Here is a 21,676-nt window from a genome sequence, read left to right as displayed (position 1 = left end):
CTTGTTCCCTTTGTTCACAGAATTGTAGAGTTGGGGGATTCTTGGAGGCCATCTAGTCCACCCCCTGCTTCGTGCAGGAAATCTAGAGCTAGAGCAACCCCAGCAGATGGCTGCTCAGCCTCTGCTTGAAACTTTTGGTAAGAGAGAGCTCACCAGCCCCCTAGGAAACTGGTTCCACTGCCAAACCACTCTTACCATTAAGAAGCTTCTTCTGATGTTCAACCAAAGTCTACCTTTCTGCAACTTAAACCCATTAGACCTTGTCCTGTCATTTGGGGAAGCAGACAGGGGAAGGAGATTGGTAAGAAGAAAAACATTTCACACTCCCAAGAGGGGACAGCATTCTTAGATAAAAACTCTGCACATCTGCAGCAAGGATATACAGCCAGGTAGAAGAGAACTGTACAGTAAACATCTACTGGTAGAATTCAAACCCCTCAGAGTTAAGAGAGTGGAGTTAGGGTGAGAGTAGGGTGGATTTAGGAATGTGGTTGAAGGAGTTTTCTCTCAGTTCTATTTGTGAGTAGTTATTTTAGTGAGAAGTGCAGTCCTACAAGAGTGTAGTCGTGTATTGAGACACAGTGAATTAATGGGTCACTTTCCCCATAAGTAAAGTACACCCAGATTCCTCCTTCTTTCCCCCCTTTAGATTAGGAGAAACCATGCTGCAGGCCTATTTCCCTACCAGGGAATTGTATGGAACCCTGTTAAAAATATCTATTTCATTGCCAAAACCTGTGTGGAGCATAAATCCAGTAATCAAGGTTCAACCGACAACAACAGCCCCTACTAATGAGGTGGAAGGATGGAAAATGAGCCCCAGCTGCTTGGGTATCAGTAGCTATAATTGAGTTGTGTAGGCTGGTCATTCATCTGGTAGGAGAGGGAAATGCCCAGCGCTTATCATTTGCCTGGTTGGGGATTTCCCTCCCCTACAGAATGAATGACCACCTCACACTCTCAGTTACAGCCAGGGTAGAGCCAGAAGGCAGTGAGAGAACGGCTGCCAGTGCCCAAGTACTGGAGCTCATTTGCCACCCCTCCAGCTTGTTAGTATGGACTGCTACTGACTGGCAATGTAAGTCTGAAATACCTATGTTGATCACACTCTGGGCTATTTCACTGGTTGCTTTTTTAAGGTAGTTAATTACTTCTCCAAGGACTGGAAGTCATTCTGTTTTGGCCAGTCCCAACAGCACACTCAGGTTATTTTCATACCATTATGTCCTTGCAGTGAATTTTTATCTTTGCATAACTGAGCTACTATTCATGCTATTGTTTAGATCTTCTCTTTTTGAGAGGATCTAAACTGTTTTTTTAAAATATTTTTGAAAGGTAAAAGGAATAGGAGTCAAGGCTACAAATTAAGCTGAGGATCTTACTCTCTTTCCTTCAGTTTACCTCATCCTCAGTGTAACTTCTTGATTCTGAGAACAAATACAAGATTTGAAGTGAGTGATATTGGGTTGTAGAAATGGGTCCTACTAGAGCTATAGAGCTTCTGCTGCAACAACTTCACCATCTTCCAAACATGATTAATTGTTGCCTGAAGTTCTCTAGCTAACAAGATCCTACTGGGTGCAATTATATAGAAAGATCCAGCAGAGTGCATTAATAAAAGGCCTGCAGTAGAACAATGAAAAAATGGTCAGAAATGGTATGAGAGGCTGCCTACAGGAAATTAAAAGGCGTATGCTTCTTTGAGAAGAGTGTATTCCTCTTTATATCATAGCCCTTAAGAGAGCTTGAATTCTCAGGGACACCATTACAGAGACCAAATGACTTGTAAAATGACTTGGGTAATGTTTTCAGCATTGTATTATAATCCCCTGCCCACTGAATTAATCAATGGCTTCATTCTTCTGTTTTACAATGTATTTATTACATCAATGGTCTGTCCTAAAACCTGAGGCAGAGGCACAAACAGAGAGCTTGCAGCATTGAATGAAAGCCCACGGAGTTTCTTGTGGTTCAGTGCTTTGCCCCCAGAAAAGTATTGATGACCCAAGTCAATGTCCGACCTCTGCAATCACACACTGACATGTTTACAATGGAGCTCTTTACCAAGGTAAACTGGCATTCTTGCCTTCCTGTCAGTGGAGTGACTTGATTTATGCCTGACCCACTATCTTAATCTTTCCAACTGAACTCTGAAGTTAAAGTTTGTCATGAGGACTTTGGACATCCATTAGTCATCAGCAGATGCGGTACAGACAGCTTGTTTCCATTCAAAACAACATTCAAAATCAAACGTATTTCTAGTGAGCTGAACAAGAAAGTCTCTGCTAGATGAGGAAAAGAAAACAATAACAACCAACTCTGCAATTTTGGTATTTTGGAATCACACGTTTGCTGGATAAACTATATTCCTTAAGTATATATATAGGAGCTGAATCCAAAGATGCAGGAATGTTATTTAGTGACAACATGGCTTAGTAGTGAAATCCCTAAAGTGAGACACTCAGCTAAGGGCATACAAACCTTCCTTTACCCAGAGTATAATTCTCATAATTGTACCCACATAATACCCAGTATAATCTCACAATTAAAGCCAGAAAGGGCTTTTATATAAATCAAAACTTCAGTTGTCTTGTTAAAATAATTTTATTATTTTGTGTTGTGTTTTTAATATCTTTGCATAGAATAAATGTATGGAAGAAGGTATCTTCATGAAGGTTTCAGTGTATCTGTCACTAGGTTTGAAACACATGAACTGCAAGGTCCACAGGATAGCCTTTGTAGGGAGCAACAAACTAAGGCTTTGATGTGCACACCAGAAATGAAGTGAAAGAAGGCAGAATTTGTCAAACGACTTGTCTCACCCATTTAAGGTGTTTGAATGGCTCCTACAGATCTACATTTCTCTTTTCAACTAGAGTTTAGTGGTAGAGAACACAGGCCAAATTCTTTCTTGACACTCAAATGTTCAAAGGTGATGACCTACTTTAGGTTCAAATACTGGAAGTATCAACAGCTCTTCCCTGTGGGGAAAGCAGTGTTGAAATATGGAGCATGAGCTCCATTCTCAGCCATGGAATGAGATTTAGCTATAGATTTCTAAAGTCCCTTTTAAATAAAATAAAAAGTTCAGATTTATTTTTTGAACTTCAACTCTTATTTAAAAGGGACTTCAGAAATCTATATGAATATCTCATATTACATATCTTAAAAAAAATAAAGGTGTTTCCTGTTCTGGAAAAATGTGGACCACAATTTATTCAAAAGAACTGGTTCTTATGTTCCCTGAGCACTGATGGCAATCAACCAAGCATTCTTTCATTACAGTCTTTGACCAGCATAAAATAGATTACATTAGAGCAGCATGAAAACAGCCTATGCCTGGAACTGTGAGTATAGAAGCTAAAAGCTTTACACTGTTATACAGCTACAGTTAGACTATTGTGAGCTTGAGCTATCTTAAACTGTGGCTAAAATGGGTAAAATCAGTGTAAAAAGGGTACAATGGGTGAGACTATAAAAAATTTTAAGTGGTTAAAGTCTTAAAATCTGGACATCTTCAATCTAAAAATCAGTCTGTAAAGCTGTAAAACTAAAAATATTATTATGTAACTATAAAATGTTGAACTAAACTGTGAGGCCATGCACTGTGTTGGGCCTGCTTAGATCTTGCTGCTTGTCAGGACCCGATGAATTTTACATGTTGTTGAGCAGAACCTGGCAACATAAGAGAGCCCTTTCTCATGGCCAGTGAGAAATGGCAATAGGGTTAGCAGGGAGGAAGCCCTCCCCACACATGAGCAGTTCCCTCTCCTTGGGCGGGCAGATCACCCACCCCAGACGAGTACGGGCTGCTGCCGATAGCTCCGAGGGTTGGGGTGTTGGGATGCGTTTCCCTGCTCCCTGGAGCTCCAATAATACACTGTGCAAGTGCATAGTGCATTATGGGGATCCCTCCTCCTGTCCCCAAGTTTGCTTGCCACAGCTGCTTGCAGCCGCGTCTGACAGACAAAAAAAAAAAAAAAAAAAAAACCGGTTAAGGGAGCACCTGCTCCCTTAACCTCATTTTAGAGAGAGGCTCCATAGGTGGGTTTGTCGCTGCGGTGGTATACATGCGTGTGCAAAAAAGGACTGGGTTTTCTTAGTCCAGTTTTGTACACGTGTGTGAATAGTTTCTATGTATGCGAAAGCCTTTGAACATACCTAAGTCAAACTGGGGGAGCATCAGGGGCAGAGCCACCATTGGGCAAATGGGTTCAAAGAACCTGGGCTGCTGCCAATCAGGGGCCGCGCCTCACAGCCCCGACACCCCCCCAGCATCTGATGTCAGACGTGGGGGTGCTGGTTTAGCCCCCAAGCGGGGACCATGCAGCCCCAGTTCGGGAGTTAAATGGCCGCTGTGTTCGTGGTGCAGCCAGGAGTGGCTCTTCCCTGCCTTTAAGACAGGGAAGAGCTGCTCCTGGCTGCATTGCGAATGCAGCGCCAGCCTCAACCTAGCTCCTGAATGGGGCCGTGCTCCGAACGGAGTGGGACAGCCAACACTGCATTCGCAGCATGACCAGAAGCGGCTCTCTCCTGCCTTTAAGGCAGGGAAAATCAGCTCCTGGCCATGCTGTGAACGCAGCACCGGCCCCAACCTAACTCCCAAACACAGCCGTGTGGCTCCGTTTAGGAGCCAGACCACGCCCCCTCATCTGACATCAGATGTGAGGGCGTGGCTAGCCCCCATGTCTGATGTCAGACATGGGGGGGGGCGGGGTGAACTGGGCCGCTGGTGGTCTGGCTCTGCACCTGGGGAGCATCTCAAGTCCTTTACAGGAGCCCCTTCATACGCTCCTGTTTCTTTCTCAAACATTTTGGAGACAGTCTGGTTGGGATCCCAAGCGGTGACTTTTATTGCATTAAATCATCTCTTGTTGCTTCTTTTATAGGCTTCCAGTTTGTTTGGCTATGTTGAAACCCATTTTTATAAATTGTAAATCCAGTTCCATTTTATGTATGCAGTCCTGAGCACACAATCTCTTCACCCCAACTTGGCTTCCAGTCTAAATGCTGAAAAAATAGGTAGCCGCTTTAAAATACCAGCTTCAATGGCACTTTGTTAATAAGTACTTAATTATGACTCGGGGGAAAAGATCCTGCCCTGGCAAGGAGTGGCATTAGAGAGATTATGCCTAGAGGAAAGGGGAGTAGGATGATGCCAAACTATCACTTTCTTTGATATGGCTGTTCTCGACAGATTAAGAAAATAACATGAGACTGTGAAATATGCATCCTTATTGGAGTTGCTGAGAACTTTTGTGATTGTTTTCTAATTGCTAAAGAAAGAATACCTTGCCCTTCTGACAGCCAGGTGGTTGTGTTGCTTCACCTACTTTCATTATTTACTTGGCAGCATTTCACAGGGACGTTTGAATGTTTCCTTTGAAAATTGTGCAACACTATAGCTCTCTACAGTTTACACCTTTTGGCATTTTGTGTTCAGCAGCGAAAAAATAAAAGGTGGAATGTTAGCAGCCAGTGAGGGATCCTACAAGTTGAAAGTTAACTCTTGAGGCTTGAAGGCTGAAGTACTGGTACAGATCCCAGTTCAAAAGTCATTAGGGGCAGCCTTGATCAACATCTTACTGAACCCGATTCTGTATAGCTGGCTCTGCAGGAGCAGAGTGAGGCTGGCGGCGGCCCCGCATCTGATGTCAGATACGGGGGTGTGGTTTGCCTTCCAAACGGGGCCGTTTGGCCCCATTTGGAAAGGAGATCAGCTTGCACTGAATTGGGCAGTGTGAGCCGGAGCGACTCTCCCTGCCTTCAAGGCAGGGAAAGCCATTCCAGCCACACTGCCAATGCAGTGCAGGCCGATTTCTCTCCTAAATGGGGCCGTGCGGCCCCATTTGGGAGGGAGATCAATTGGCCCCGCTGCATAGGCAGCGAGACCATTAGCGGCTCTCCCTGCCTTTAAGGCAAAGAGAGTCCCTCCGGCCACACTGCCAACGTAGCGTGGGCTGATTTCAGCTCCAAACAGGGCTGCGCAGCCCTGTTTGGGACCGAAATGATGCCCCCGCATCTCACATCAGACATGGGAGGCGTGTCTGGGGCTGTGCTCGCGGCCCCTCATTGGTGACGGCCCGGGTTCTTTGAGCCCATTCGCCCAATGGTGGCCCCGCCCCCTGTGGCTATCTATCTATCTATCTATCTATCTATCTATCTATCTATCTATCTATCTATCGGCACCTAGATCAGGGTTGATTTCCTCCTACAATGAACACACAGCAGCTAGGGAGGCAATTTAGAACTGGATAATGGCATAGAAGAAGAATAAAGCACCTCCACTCCTATACCTCTTTACTTATCAAATTAGCACAAACACACACACACACCCATGGCTATATTTAGTAAAGAAATGTGTGTGTTGGGTGTGTGGGGGGGAGGGGACTTGGGAGATCAGTCAGAAATTTTCCAGCATAATGTGGGCTTCGGCCCTCAGCAGTTTTTACAACATCCCTTGTAATAACTTTTTCATGCATTACACTGTGGCAATCCACATATGCCTTTGAATGTTGCAGACAGGGTGTTGTGTCCAATCTTGGCTTTCAGAAAAATGTACATAAGATACATGTGTTTGTATTTTGATGTAAACTGCCCTGAGCCATTTTTGGAAGGGCAGTATATAAATCAATCAATCAAACAAACAAACAAACATTTGTTTACAGCATCCATGCTATATGTTTTTAGTGTACACCTTAAAAATCTTACATAGGTATGTACAAAATGCAATACATGAACAGCCCCTAAGGGTAAAACAACAAAGCAAAAAGCATATGTATGTATGTATGTATGTATGTGTCAGATTTGTATACTTTTTTTCATTAAAACAATCCCACAGCAGATTACAGTATCTTTAAAACACAAATATATTAAACATGCAAAACAATACAAATATTAAATTTCAATATTTAAAGCAGTAGAAGAAATCATGCATGCTACCATTATAGTAAAGGAATAAACTTTATGGGTGAGAAGCAAAGGCATTACAGTTCAGAAGGGCATTGGGAGTCCAAATGTCATAGGAACATAGGAAACAGATTTATCCTGAGTCAGAGCATTGGTCTATCTAGCTCAGTATTGTCTATACTGACACTGACTGGCAGCGGCTGTCCAAGGCTTCAGGCAGGAGTCTTTCCCAGTCCTACCTGGAGATGTCAGGGATTGAACCTGGAACCGTCTCTTAAGTGAAACAGTAATTTAGAATATACATGTACCATTCATAATTTTTTTTAAAGCGAAATTTCTAGAAAAGCTGCCTAGGCATGCTCATAAAGAGCTTTTCCAGCTGAGTAAATATTCAGAAAACAACTTATAAATTAATTTTGCCAAGAACAATAGAACTTGTTTCATTATTTTTTATCAGGGTTGGGATTGGAGGTCAGCTGGGCCCAAGGGTCTACAATCATTAGAGGGCCCACTCAGCCTACACATGAAGCCCCAGCCCTCAGAGAACTGGGTTTTACAGATCCAGCCACAAATGTATATTAAAGTGAAATAAGGTACACATTTGTCTTTATCTCATTACACTTGGATGTACCTGTCTGTGGAACTGTGGACCTTTTTTTTACTTTCTCTGTGCTTGACATGCCAGGATCTGAACAGGTTTACACAGCCACCATAAATTCCACTGTAAAATTCGATTTTTATTGTACATTCTTTTGATGTCTCTTCACATTTCCTCATAATATTTTTTGTTCCAGAAAAGAGCAGAAAGTTCAGAAAAGATGAAGTTAGACCTTGGCACCCTTTTTTTCTTGCTTTTGTACACTAAATAATAAAGCACATCTTCCTAATATACCTTTCTAGCTATTAGAATACTAACCTTCCTGTTCTGTTACTATGTTGAACAACTTTGCTAATATATACTAAGGCCTGGAAATCATAATGTTTGGGGACAGAGTTTTATAACACTGACAATGTAGAGATTTGTTATTTTGCAATCCATTGTGGGGGGAAATTCATTCCAATCCAGCAAGGGAGATTAATGTATGAGTCAGGTTTCAACACACAGATAACCTTGCTGAAAGATGGTGTGTCTTTTGCACACAGATTCTGTGGCATGTAAAAGAAATACTGAAGCTATTCACATGATTGCTCAAAACTGGGCTATGGGAGCCTGGTGGTTCTCTGGCAGCTGGTTCTCTCTCTCTCACACACACACATAAACACACACTTATACCTGCTGCAGGGGCAGGTTAAAAAGCCGGGCTTGGAGTGGGGGCAGCACTGGGAGCTATGCTGGGCTCCCTAGCCGGGGTCAGGCTGTTTGGGTGAATACCCTTTATGTCTGAATAAGGCTCATGAGAAGCTGTGATGTACAAATGTACCAATTTTTATCTGATTAATGTCAATGAATATGCCATTCACACACCTTAAACTAAGGATGACAGGCTGCTGTCAAGTTATTTAGCACAGGGGTAGCTTACAAATGTATGCTGAAATGTCTAGTTTGTAGACCCTTGACCTCCCAATGTCACAGAGAGGCAGTTATGATGATGAAGGTAGTTTTGCCCAAATCATCAGCACAATACCCAGAATTCCTTCCAGCAGCATCTCTTATACTGAGGCAAAAGGTCTAATTGACCTGAACAGCATGGCTCTTAGATATCAATTTATAATTATTCCAAATATGGGGGAAATCTATCATATCCCTAGGTAGGTTATTACCCTGACTGCTAATTGTTAGACACCTTACATCTAGTATGTGTTTGTTTATTTTGGCTTCTGTCCATTGCACCTAGTTACATATTTGTCAGCTAAACTGAAGAGCCATCTGCTTCCAGAAATCTTTTCACAGGCGCGTGGGGAGGGGATTTATGGCCTCTCATTAAGACACCTCCTAAACTTTCTTTGGCAAAAACTAAATAGATACGTATCTTCTATCTCTCATTACTGGGTAAGAGTTCTCAGAACTCAGATATTTATTGTAGGTTTTTGAAAAATTCCTCATGTGTTTTTCACCAATTTGCAAATAAATACATAGGAATTGAATAAGGTATTCATAAAATAATAATAGGTTCCCATTTTTATGTATACAAAGGCTGACATCCAAACTAATGAAGCAGACGTACTCAAGGAAGATGTGCCTGGAGCGCAGAGGCTAGGGGCAATTTTCTCCCATTCTGCTTATCGTGGAAATGCCTTGCACAAATATGCACCACCACCCACAACCCTCAGGGACATATTTTCAGGAGATGCAAGCAGGGCTTGGAGAAAATTACCCCCTTATACTCTGTGCTGTGGTACTCTGGAAGCTCTTCACAGCACTGGTGTGTCTTCCTGCTTTGTTAGGATGTCAGCCTAATTATGTAATACAGGAGAACCTCGTTAATCGTGGACCTGTGGTTAATTGCGGGCCCCGTTAATTGCGGCATCTGTGGTTTTGTGTATCTGTGGTCAGGTAATTGCCACCCGACCTCACTATATGTGAAAAAAATTGACAATTAAAGGGTTAAGACTTGGATATCCATAGGTTGGGGATGGGCAGAAATGACCTCTTAGGTTATTTCCGCCCACCATTTTGAGGAAAAAACATGAATTTTTAAAACTGGGTGTGTGTGCTGCTGAGCAGCTGGGGACACACAGAGGACAGTAATGCACCCCCCCCCCCAATTTTCCACATTTTCGATCCATATTTTGTCTCATTTTCAGTTGCCCCTTTTGCCCCACTGCCTCGGGAGCCTAACTCCCCAATTCCCATTGCCTTAATGCCTCATTATCCATGGTTTCACTACCTGTGCCCCCCCCCCAGAATGGAACCCCCTCGGATAATGAAGTTCTCCTGTATTTCATTTTAGACCCCAAACCAAAGCACATTATTCATGTTTATGGTTGCTATTGCTATTGTTGTATAACCTTTTTGGCTTAACTTTTCCCTCAGGTTTGCCTAGAAGGGGGCTCTGCAACCTTGGAGAAGCAGCTGCTAGTCTGTGTACAATATACTGAGCTAGATGGGCCAGTGGTCTGACTCGGTATACGGCAGAGTATCAATGCTCTTCTGATGGGCCTCTGCACCCCAGTCTGCATCATAGTTTTTAGAAAGCAAATAAAATCTTGGTTTTTTGCCCAGTTTTTGCTGGGTAAAATGAGTGTTTGCGGCTCCTTTGTATCTTATGGTTATATTGTAGATGTTGTTTAAATTCTTAATTAGATTTGTATTTTTATATTCCATTTTAATTCTTTTTGTGTAGTTTTTATGGTTTTATCTTGTTTTAAATGTTTTGTAAACTGCCTTGAGATTATTTTAAAGAAAGGTGATATAAAAACATCTATAAATAAATAAATAAATAAATAAATAAGCTAGCTAGCTTTCTATTCCAGGATTTTTCATTGTATGGTTCTGATGACTTTAATGGGAAGCAATAATTCATCAGGAAAAGCTTTCCCAACACTATTTGCAAAAAATTCTGCTTACTGAATTTCTGTGAGCACACAAAAGCTCTGACTGAATAAAAATGGCAATCTTCCCCTCCCCACTGAATATTTAGGGCAGCAAACAAAATGAGGAGACAAAAAAGGCACAAGAATGCAAAGATAGATAGCTGACAGAGAGATGTGAGACATGAGGACAGGTGAAGAAAAGAGAGCAATGAGCAGAGAAAAACATATTACTCAATTCTGATTTTGCATTTCCCTCTCTAATGGATCCACTAACAAAGGGCTCATGCAGGGTTCTGCACCTGGATTAACAGATGTTGCACAAAGGTGTTTGATTTCTTGTTTGCCAGCTTATTGACGAGCCCAGGATTCGTATCTTGCATGCATAATAATACCTGCTGTACATGTAATGACAATATTATGCACCTTTTTCCTTCTTAATTCTGTATTGTCTTGATGCAGAGTTAATGAGCACAAAGACAATTGTCATGGTTGTGTTGAGACAGTTACATATATTGTTAAACTTACTAATAGGAAAAATCACAAAAATTCTCCATGTAGCACTCATGCTTTTTGAGCACATTTGGATTACGCCAGTCCTCAATAGAAAATAGCTGTTGCCAAATCGTTATTAATGTGGCTGTTCAGGGGAAAGATTCCTGTGAACTATTGTTCCTTTATTATAAGCAAAAAAGCTTTTGTTTATTGACTGTATTGTGTGCTGTCTTGTATTTATGGTTTTTAGAATGCTGTTTAATAGTGTTAATTGTGCATTTTATTTTATTTAAATTCACTTTGTAAATATATGTTTGCAGGTTTTTTGGGACCTTTTTATTTGAAAAGTGGTTGAAGCGTAAGAATGAATGAATGAATACATGAATGGGTGAAGAAATAAACAATTCCACTGAGGAATTCCCAGTATTATTGTCCAAACACATTTCATGTAAATGATCTATCAATCATTTATAAATATGGAACACTGGCACACAGAACAGTTAATATGTTTGCCTTAATGGAAAGAAAAAAGAAAGGCTATACTTTTTCTACCTATTTTTACATTGTTCAGAGATTAAGGTTACAAGTTATACCCATAAACTGTTACATGAAAAATATGTTTTGATTCCAGAGAAGGCACTGAAAGGGTCATCAATGACTTCAGTAGACTTTGGTTTATCAAATATATGTGTGAGATGTTTTATAAATATGGATTTTAATAAAGAGAGATTGGGTTTGTACTTTGCTGAATTTTTCTTTGTAGTAACACTTGTTCTCTTCTGGATGCACCTTCTGGGATCTATTACATTTTTTAAAAAACCCAGTTTACTGGTTGGCTTGCAGAAATACAACCTGTTGTCTACAGGTCTGGTGAGTAATGGATCTCTGTTTCTTCTCTCTGACTAGACTGTCCATATGGTGAAGGGCACTAGCTTAGATGGCTTTAAAAGAGGATTAGGAAGGGTCATAGCATGGATGGAGTGGACCCTGAGACAAAAGATGAAGATGGGCCCCTGCCCCTCCCTCTCATCTTCTTCAGAGAGGCATAAGGGGAAGCTGTCACTCAGGTGGGTCCCCCTCTCTCAAGGAACCCAAGGCATTTGTCCCTCCTTGTTCAGTTGTAATGCCTCTTGATTGATTGATTGATTAAGTCCTGTCAAGTTGGTGTCGACTTTTAGCAACCACATAGATAGATTCTCTCCAGGATGATCTGTCTTCAACTTGGCCTTTAAGGTCTCTCAGTGGTGCATTGCTGTCCATCCACCTTGCTGCTGGTCATCCTCTTCTTCTCTTTCCTTCAACTTTTCCCAGCATTATGGAGTTCTCAAGGGAGTTGGGAGTTTGAGCCTGGTCATTTGTGCCTCAAGTGAAAATTCTGGATTGATTTGTTCTATGATCCATTTATTTGTTTTCCCAGCTGTGCATGGTATCCTCAAAAGTCTTCTCCAGCACCAAAGTTCAAAAGCATCAATACTTTTTCTATCATGCTTTTTCAAAGTCCAGCTTTCGCATCCATAGAGTGTCACGGGAAAAACCATTGTCCGAACGATTCTAATCTTTGTAGATATAGACACGTCAGACACGTCACGGCAAGTTTACAAGATAATTAACAGGTTTATATAGGAAGGTCGTCCACTGAGATTTTCACTTGGCAAGCTCCAATTGCTGGTGGAAGAGGGTGGTTTTAATTTTCCCCACTTCCAAGCTCATCACTGGGCTTTTATTCTGTCTTCAACATTGAGATGGAAAGCTGAGCCCCAAATTTTGGATACTTTTAATCAGGGGTGTGCAATTCGGATTTTTGGTGTTTCGATTCGGATCTGAACCAAAACACCCCTGTTCTGTTCTGTATCTGAATATTTCCCATCCGAATCACCCTTATTCAATTCGGATACGAATTAATCCGAATCTGAATCAATTTGGATTAAAAAATGGGTCCTGGGGCCAAAAGAGTGGGGTGGGGTGGTAGTGCTTAATGGGTGGAGGCTGCCACCCAAATTTCAGAGGGATTGGCCAAAGGGCTGATTTTTGGTGAATTTTTGAAGTTTTAGTGTCTTTGGGGCAGATTGGGGGCATAACGTGGGATCTGGGCCAAAAGAGTAGGGTGGGATGATAGTGCCTAATCGGTGGAGGCTACCACCCCAATTGCAGAGTGATTGGGCAAAGGGCTGATTTTTGGTGAATTATTGAAGTTTATGCGTCTTTAAGGTTTTCCCCTATTAGGTATAATGTAGGGTGTATCGCTTCATGTCGGGGGAAAGGGGTGGCCTAGAGCAGTGTGGGGTTGGTGGTAGTGCCGGGTAGGGGCAAGGAAGCTGCCTGAATTTTTTCAAAGGATTTGTGCAGAGGGCTGATTTTTGGTGAATTGTTGAAGTTTACGCGTCTTTAAGGTTTTTCCTCATAATGTATAATGAAGCTTTCAGCAGCCCCATAAGTGCACTTGGGGGGTGCTGGGGTGGCCCAGAGCGAGTGGTGATGTAGTTCACATGGGGTGCCAACCACCCCCATGGGTTTCTAACCCATGGGGTACAGGGTTCGGTTGTTTCTGAGGTATTCTGAGTGTCGATTCTGTGATAGCAAATAAGAGTGGATTCATGGTGTCTCATGAATCCACTCTAATTTGCTATCATAGAATCGACACTCAGAATACCTCAGAAACAAGCGAACCCTGTACCCCATGGGTTAGAAACCCATGGGGGTGGTTGGCACCCTATGTGCACTACACCACTACTTGCTCTGGGCCACCCCAGCACCCCCCAAGTGCACTTATGGGGCTGCTGAAAGCTCCATTATTATAACTTATGAGGAAAAACCTTAAAGACGCGTAAACTTCAACAATTCACCAAAAATCAGCCCTTTGCACAAATCCTTTGAAAAAATTCAGGTAGCTTCCTTGCCCCTACCCGGCACTACCACCAACCCCACACCGCTCTAGGCCACCCCTTTCCCCCCGACGTGAAGTGATACACCCTCCAATATACCTAATGGGGGAAAACCTTAAAGTCGCATAAACTTCAACAATTCACCAAAAATCAGCCCTTTGCCCAATCACTCTGCAATTGGGGTGGTAGCCTCCACCCATTAGGCACTACCACCCCACCTCACTCTTTTGGCCCAGATCCCACGTTATGCCCCCAATCTGCCCCAAAGACACTAAAACTTCAAAAAATCAGCAATTTGCCCAATCCCTCTGCAATTGGGGTGACAGCCTCCACCCATTAGACACTACCACCCCACCCCACTATTTTGCCCCTGGGACCCGAAATTCAAGTAGAAGAATTTCAGACCTTTTTGCATTGAAGTCAATGGGAGGCAAAAAGGTGGGAAATTCAAATAGACGTCAAAATCCGAAAATCCGAATATTCGGAGCTGAAACGGAGGTGATTCGGTTCAGCTACGAAAAATTTCGGAGGGCCAGAAGGGTGATTCGGTTCGGATCCGAATCACCCGAAATTCGCTGTTTCGGGTACAGATCGTTCTGTACCCGAAACGTTTTGCACATCTCTACTTTTAATCTTGTTTTAATCTTTGTATGTTCTTTGTATGGCCTATGGCTGTAATAAATTGATTCAATAATCAATTATTATTAACCATTACAGAGCAGGATACCCCATGGGCATGACTGGAGAGTTACTACTTTGCTCCACTATCTGCTTATCAGGTATTGGGTTCATTATTTATTTGCTGTTCTGGTAAACTTATTTGCTCTTCTGGTAGTTCAGGCAGCTAGAAGTATATGGAGGAGTTTAGTCCTTAAGTATGGCTTTGATCCTTTTCAGCACGCAAAGTTTACATTATAGATGAACCCAGATTTGAAGATTGAGCAGAAACCTTTCTATTGGGCCAATTGGGCAACTTCTAATATTATTACTTTAGATCAATTAATTACCTCAGAAGAGGTTTTTAAATCTTTTGATGCTTTGAGAAATGAATTTAATATCTCTTCGAATGCCAGTTGGCAATATATACAATTAAGGCACCTATTAACACAGTTATTTGGACATGATGCACTAGCTGCTTCAGAAACTCCATCATTAATACTGGATTTGGAACATCTACCAGAACAAGCTAAACCTACAGTTTCATTTTATTTAAAACTTAAAGAGAAAGAGAAAGTTGATATTGATTATATTCGTGTATTATGGAATCAGGATCTTGAATATACCATTACGGTAGACCAATGGTTAATAGCATTAAGGATAATGAAACGAGCATATATAGATCTTAGAGACTTGTTCAGCAAAATTTTTGTTTCGCTCTTACCGGACTATCCAGAGGATGTTCAGAAAGGGCTGGGTTCAGAACGCAGTTTGCTGGAGATGTAATATTTATGAGGGGACATTGTCACATATGGTTGGGTCATGTCCAATTATAGCATCTTTTTGGGATGAAGTCCATAAAATTGTAAATAAGACACGGCAATTATCATTGTTTTTTAAAGATAGCTATGCTCTCCTGGGATATATTCCCAGGATATGGAACTTAACACTTTATCAACAACTATGGATTCTTCGTGCTTGGGGAATGGCCAAAAAGATTATAATTCAACATTGGGAAAGAAGAATTACTCCGGAACTTCAGCTTTGGACTACTGAAATGTGTTTATTATCCGCATTTGAATTGGTTTCCCCCCGCCATTTAGGCAAAGAAGAAGAGTTTCAAGCTATATGGTCAAAATTTAATGAATTGTATGTGCTTTAGAAGGTGACATATATATGCATTGTTTGTCGGGGATTTTTTTCTTTCCCTTTCTTTTCTTTTTTCTTTCTTTCTTCTCTCTTTTTCTTTTAAAACTTTATATGAAAGTGTTTTTCTTAGGAGTATCTTAAACTGTAATATTTGTTCTTTTTTAAAAAAGGTATAGACATATCACAAAATCTAAATATCCTTTCCAATGCCTTCATTGCAATCCAACCAAGTGCTAGTCTGCGGCGTTTTTCTTGATTGTTGGATCCTTTACTGTTGATGGTCTGTCCTAAAAAGCAGAAGCTATCCACCACTTCAATGTCTTTATTATCAATTCTGAGGCTGGTTCCTGTACCCGTTGTCATTAGTTTAGTCTTCTTTACATTTAGTCGTAGGTCCATTTTTTCACTGTGCTCCTTGACTTTCATTACTAGAGCTTGCAGATCATGCACATTTCCAGCTATCAGACAGGTGTCATCAGCATAGCACAGGTTATTGATGGTTCTTCCTCCAACTTTAAAATCACACCCATCTTCTTCCAATCCAGCTTCTCTCAGTATATGTTCAGCATATAAGTTGAATAAATAAGGAGAAAGTATACAGCCTTGTCTTACTGTCATTGTAGTACTGCTCCTTGTCTCTTTGACAGTCTCTTTTGATATGTCCTTAACAACTTCTTTGATTTCATTCCACAGTTCCTCTGGTTCCCTATAAATGAGGTTCAGAACTTCAAAGTGGTTCCTGATGTTGTCCTTGAAAATGGTGAGTACATTCTCAAGATCATATCGTGGAAGCTGGATAGCTTTGTTTTTCTGTTTTAGCTTGACTTGGAACTTGTACATGAGCAGCTTGTGTTCTGTTCCACAATCAGCCCCTGGCCACGTCTTTGCTGTTATAACTGAGCTCTTCCACCTCCTTGCACCAATAATGTAATCTATTTGCTTTCTGTGTACTCCGTCTGGTGATGTCCATATATATTGGTGACGCTTTGGTTGTTTGAAGAATGTGTTAGCAATGAAGAGATCATTGGCTTGGCAGAAACTTTTCTTGCTTCATTTCTGTTTCCTAGGCCATACAGTCCGGCTGTGTTTTCATCATCATCATCATCATCATTATTATTATTATTATTTTATTTTATTTAAAATATTTATACCCCGCCCCTCCAGTACATTACTGCTTGGGACAGCTCTCAACATTTATAAAACAGTTACAATATAAAACCAGACTAATAAAATCAACCAAATTAAACAAGTTAAAAATCCAAGCTAAAGCCACAATCATAATTAGCTTTTAAAATTCCAAATTAAATCCTTAAAGCTAAAAACTATGAATTACAAACACTAAAAACTTACCTTTTCCAACTTTGTCATTTCAGTCTTCAACCACCAGCAGCACATCTTGCTTGCATGTTCTGTCAGTTTCAGACTGGACTTGAGATAAAACTCATCAACTTCCTCTTCTTCTGCATCAGTTATTGGGGCATAGACTTGAAACATTGTCATATTAAAGGGTTAATCTAATTGATATTAGTCGGTGACTGACCGCATTGTACCTAAGTACTCTCATTGCTATATCCTTCCTGACTATGAAAGTAACACCATTCCTTTGTTTCGTGTGTCCTGAGTAGTAAATGGTATGATTTTTTGACTGAAAGTGTCCTATTCCAGTCCATTTCAATTCACTGATGCCCAAGATGTCAATCTTTAGTCAATTCATTTCATCTTTCCCATATTCATGCTTCTTATGTTGAACGATCTCATTGTAATTCTGTCTTTGCAGCTTCAGATTTTCTTTTCCCGCACGGCAACATCAGCCACTAGACATCCAAAAGGCTTTAATCTCAGCGCATCATAAACACCACTGGTACTCTGAGAGATCCTCAGCTCTTCCTCAGTAGCATGCTGAGTACTATCCGACCTGAGGGGCCCATCATCTGGCACTACATCAGCAATCATTCTATTTTTGACTATCCATGTCGTTTTCTTGGTAAAATACAGGAGTGGTTTACCATTGCCTTCTCCTGCACAGTATATAATGATGCCTTTGTCATTGTCTGAAGTGATCGTTCGCCTACAGCACCTTCCGATATTGCTGCTGCCCAATATAGGTCCCTGCTTGCTTTAGTTGGGCAGCTGGGATGACCTTTGCGCTTTGGGTGACCCTACTGGGAGTATACCCCCGGCGTACTTCACTCATCCCACCCAGGAACACCTCCCGCCTGCCACAATGTGTAATGCCTCTAGGGTTAGACAAATTCATGGAAGAAGTCTATGGGTTGATTCTCATGATTAGTTTAATGTCAGGTAAATGAAAACTTGAGCTCCTGGTGGTGCACACACTCCCACAAAGTGTGTAATAAGAACCCAAAAATTTCCTCCAATCTCAGATTAGAATGGTGCTAAACCAATATTTACCCAAGACTGACAAACCTAAATCTTGAGTAAATGTCAGGTTGTCTTGGTGACAGGGAGATTTCTGGAGATTGGAGGAAATTTCCAGGTTCTCATGACATGCTCTGTGGGAGTGTGCGCACCACCAGGGATTTAAGATTCATGGTAAACTGACATTGGCCTGATAATGAGAACCAGCCCTATCGATGACTACTCATCTTGATGGCTGTTTGCTACCTAAATAAACCAGTCAGAGGATCAATGGCAGGATAAGGGTATTGCCTTTATCCCCTGCTTTGCATATTTTCCAGAGGTATTAAACTGGTCACTGTGGGAAGTGGGTCCTTCAGAAATTGGAAGGCCTGCCCAAATGAAGAAATGCAATCTCTGGCAAAAGAAATGCAAGGGGACAATAAGGGAGGTGAAAAAAGAGTTTGAGGAACTTTTAGCTAAAAGTGTCAAGGGTAATAACAAAAACTTATTTAAATACATTAGAAGGAGGAAACCTGACAGGGAGGCTGTTGGACCATTATATGATGAGGGAGTAAAAGGGATTATTAAGGAGGATATGGAGATTGCAAAGAAGCTTAATGGGTTCTTTGCATCTGTCTTCACGGCAGAGGATACTGAGTGTACTTGTGCCTGAACCAAGCTTCTTGGGGACATAGGCTGAAGAACTGAGTCCAACAGAGATGACAAAAGATGATATTCTAAACTGAAATAATTAAAAATTAACAAATTGACCGTGCCAGATGGCATCCACCCGAGAGTCCTTAAAGAACTCAAATGTGAAGTTGCCTACCTCCTTGCAAAAATTGGTAACTTATCCCTACAATCAGGCTCTATTCCAGATGAGAGTAGCCAATGTAACACCTTAATATATGTGCCAGACAAATTATTATTATTATTTCTTGTTTACACAGCCAGACAGGTGTTATTGACCTGTTTGTTTTATCCAGACACCAAGTCCTTCCCAAGGACCTGGGATGCCAGAATTTTATTGTCGATATTGTTGTTATTATATATATCATCACAAAATATAGGCTGTTCTCAGTAAAGTTGCTTTTTGTAATTTGCTGATGGTAATTTCTGTGACCCCTATGGTGTTGAAATGCTCTTCAAGGTGTTTTGGAATTGCACCTAGGGCACCAATAACTACTGGGATTATTTTGGTCTTCTTCTGCCACAGTCTTTCAATTTCGATTTGTAGATTTTTGTATTTTGTTATTTTTTCTATTTCTTTTTCTTCTATTCTGCTATCATCTCATAATGAAAGACCCAGCACTTATTAATTAACAAACAATTTCCAGTTGAACAGAAAGGAAATTGTCCGAACACCAGAGGCACAAAAGACCAGCTGCTGATTGACAAAATGATTTTAGAAAATTGCAAGAAAAGAAAAACAAATCTAAGTGTTGCATGTATTAACTACAAGAAAACCTTTGACTCATTGCCTCACATATGGATACTAAAATGTTTAGAAACAACGGGTGTCAGCAAAAACATTCAGATATCTATATAGCTATATATTTCTCCTGGGTGTGCCCAGGCAAAATGCGTCCCGGCAGCCCAGCTGATTGGCTGAGCTGTGGGGGCGCCTGATTGGTCCTGGCGCACCCAGGAGAATTGCCTGGCTGGGCGGCTGCGGAGGCAAGGTGGCAGGCCCGGCCGCGGTAGGCCCGGTCGCGGTGGGCCCGGCCACGGTGGGCCAGGCGGCGGCGGGCCCGGCTGCGGAGGCAAGGCAGCGGGCTGGCCGTGGAGGCGGGCCCGGCCGCAGCGGGCCAGGCCGCAGAGGCAAGGCGGCGGGCCCGGCCACGGAGGCAAGGCGGCGGGCCAGGCCGCGGCGGAGGCAAGGCTGCGGCGGCGGGCCAGCTAGAGGCACAGATGCTCTGTGCCCGGGCCCACTAGTTTATTTTAAAAAGCAATGAGCATGTGGAGTACACAGTTAACAATCAATGGCAAGACACTTGGACAGGTTAGAATTAGAAGAGGCATTTTCCAAGGGGACTCACTATCCCCTCTATTGTTTGTAATTGCCATGACTCCACTTTCACAAATACTAAACAAAACAGGCCTCAGATACCAAACATCTAAAACATCAAGTCAAATCAACCATCTGCTGTACATGGACAATCTGAAGTTGTATGGGAAGTCCCAGTCAGAAATCGGATCACTGCTAAACACTGTCCGTATATTCTGTAGAGATATAGTAATGGCGTTTGGACTAGACAAGTGTGCTGCATTAATAATGAACAGAGGAAAAAATAAGAAAAACAGAAGGAATAGAACTGCCCAATGGAATCAAGATCAAGAACCTGGAAGAGAAAGAACATTACAAATACTTGGGCATTCTCCAGGCTGATAACATCGCACACACTGAAGTTAAAAGAAAAATTGGAAGGGAATACATCAGGAGAGTTTAAAAAATCCTCAAGTCCAAACTCAATGGCGGGAACACCATACAAGCCATAAACACCTGGGCTATACCTGTTATCAGATACACTGCAGGAATAATAGACTGGACCCAGGCAGAGCTAGAGACGCTAGATCGTAAGACCAGGAAAATCATGACTATCAATCATGGTCTGCACCCCCGCAGTGATGTCGATAGGCTATACCTCCCTCGCGGCTCAGGTGGAAGAGGAATGCTGCAAGTCCATTAAACAGTAGAGGAGGAGAAAAGAGGCCTTGAAGAATATATAAGGGACAGTGAAGAAGATGCACTTCAGATGGTCAATAATGAGAAACTATTCAACAGCAATGAAAGAAAGCAGGCATACAAGAAAGAACAAGTCAAGGACCGAGCAGAAAAATGGAGAATTAAGCTCCTGCATGGTCAATATTTGCACAATATAAGTGGAAAATCAGACATCACCAAGACCTGGCAATGGCTTAAGAATGGCAACTTGAAGAAAGAAACAGAGGGTTTAATACTGGCTGCACAAGAACAGGCACTAAGAACAAATGCAATAAGAGCAAAAGTCAAAAAAATCCACAACAAACAGCAAGTGCCGCCTTTGTAAAGAAGCAGATGAAAAAGTGGACTACCTAATCAGCTGTTGTAAAAAGATTGCACAGACTGACTACAAACAAGGGTATGACAAGGTAGCAGAGATGATACACTGGAACATCTGCAAAAAATACATGCTACCTGTAGCCAAGAATTGGTGGGACCATAAAATTGAAAAAGTTGAAGAAAATGAAGATGCAAAAATATTATGGGACTTCCGACTACAAACAGACAAATACCTGCCACACAATACACCAGATATAACTGTAGTTGAGAAGAAAGAAAAACAAGTTAAAATAATCGACATAGCAATATCAGGGGATAGCAGAATAGAAGAAAAAGAAATAGAAAAAATCACAAAATACAAAGATCTACAAATTGAAATTGAAACGCTGTGGCAGAAAAAGACAAAAATAATCCCAGTGGTAATTGGCGCCCTGGGTGCAGTTCCAAAAGACCTTGAAGAGCACCTCAACACCATAGGGGCCACAGAAATCACCATCAGCCAATTACAAAGAGCAGCTTTACTGGGAAAAGCCTATATTCTGCTACAATATCTATAACAACAACAACAACATTGACAATAAAATTCAGCCATCCTACGTCCATGGGAAGGACTCGATGTCTGGATAAAACAAACCAGCCAATAACACCTGTTTGACTGTGTAAATAAATAAATAAATAATAATATGATCTTAAAATGGTCAATAATGAG

At 41.6% G+C, this 21,676-nt stretch overlaps 1 long non-coding RNA gene across 1 annotated transcript; it reads left to right on the top strand.

The window, feature by feature from the left end:
• Positions 1-940: 940 nt before the first annotated feature.
• LOC128339692 (uncharacterized) lies at positions 941-16,292 on the top strand. The gene is made up of 4 exons (XR_008313171.1): positions 941-1,078; positions 11,639-11,745; positions 14,475-14,536; positions 16,257-16,292. It is a non-coding gene; the product is annotated as an uncharacterized LOC128339692 (long non-coding RNA).
• The last annotated feature ends 5,384 nt before the right edge of the window (positions 16,293-21,676 follow it).

The sequence above is a fragment of the Hemicordylus capensis genome, chromosome 1, assembly GCF_027244095.1.
Source record: "Hemicordylus capensis ecotype Gifberg chromosome 1, rHemCap1.1.pri, whole genome shotgun sequence".
NCBI lineage: Eukaryota > Metazoa > Chordata > Lepidosauria > Squamata > Cordylidae > Hemicordylus > Hemicordylus capensis.
Note: the sequence above shows the minus strand (reverse complement) of the source record. Positions and strands in the feature narration are given on the sequence as shown.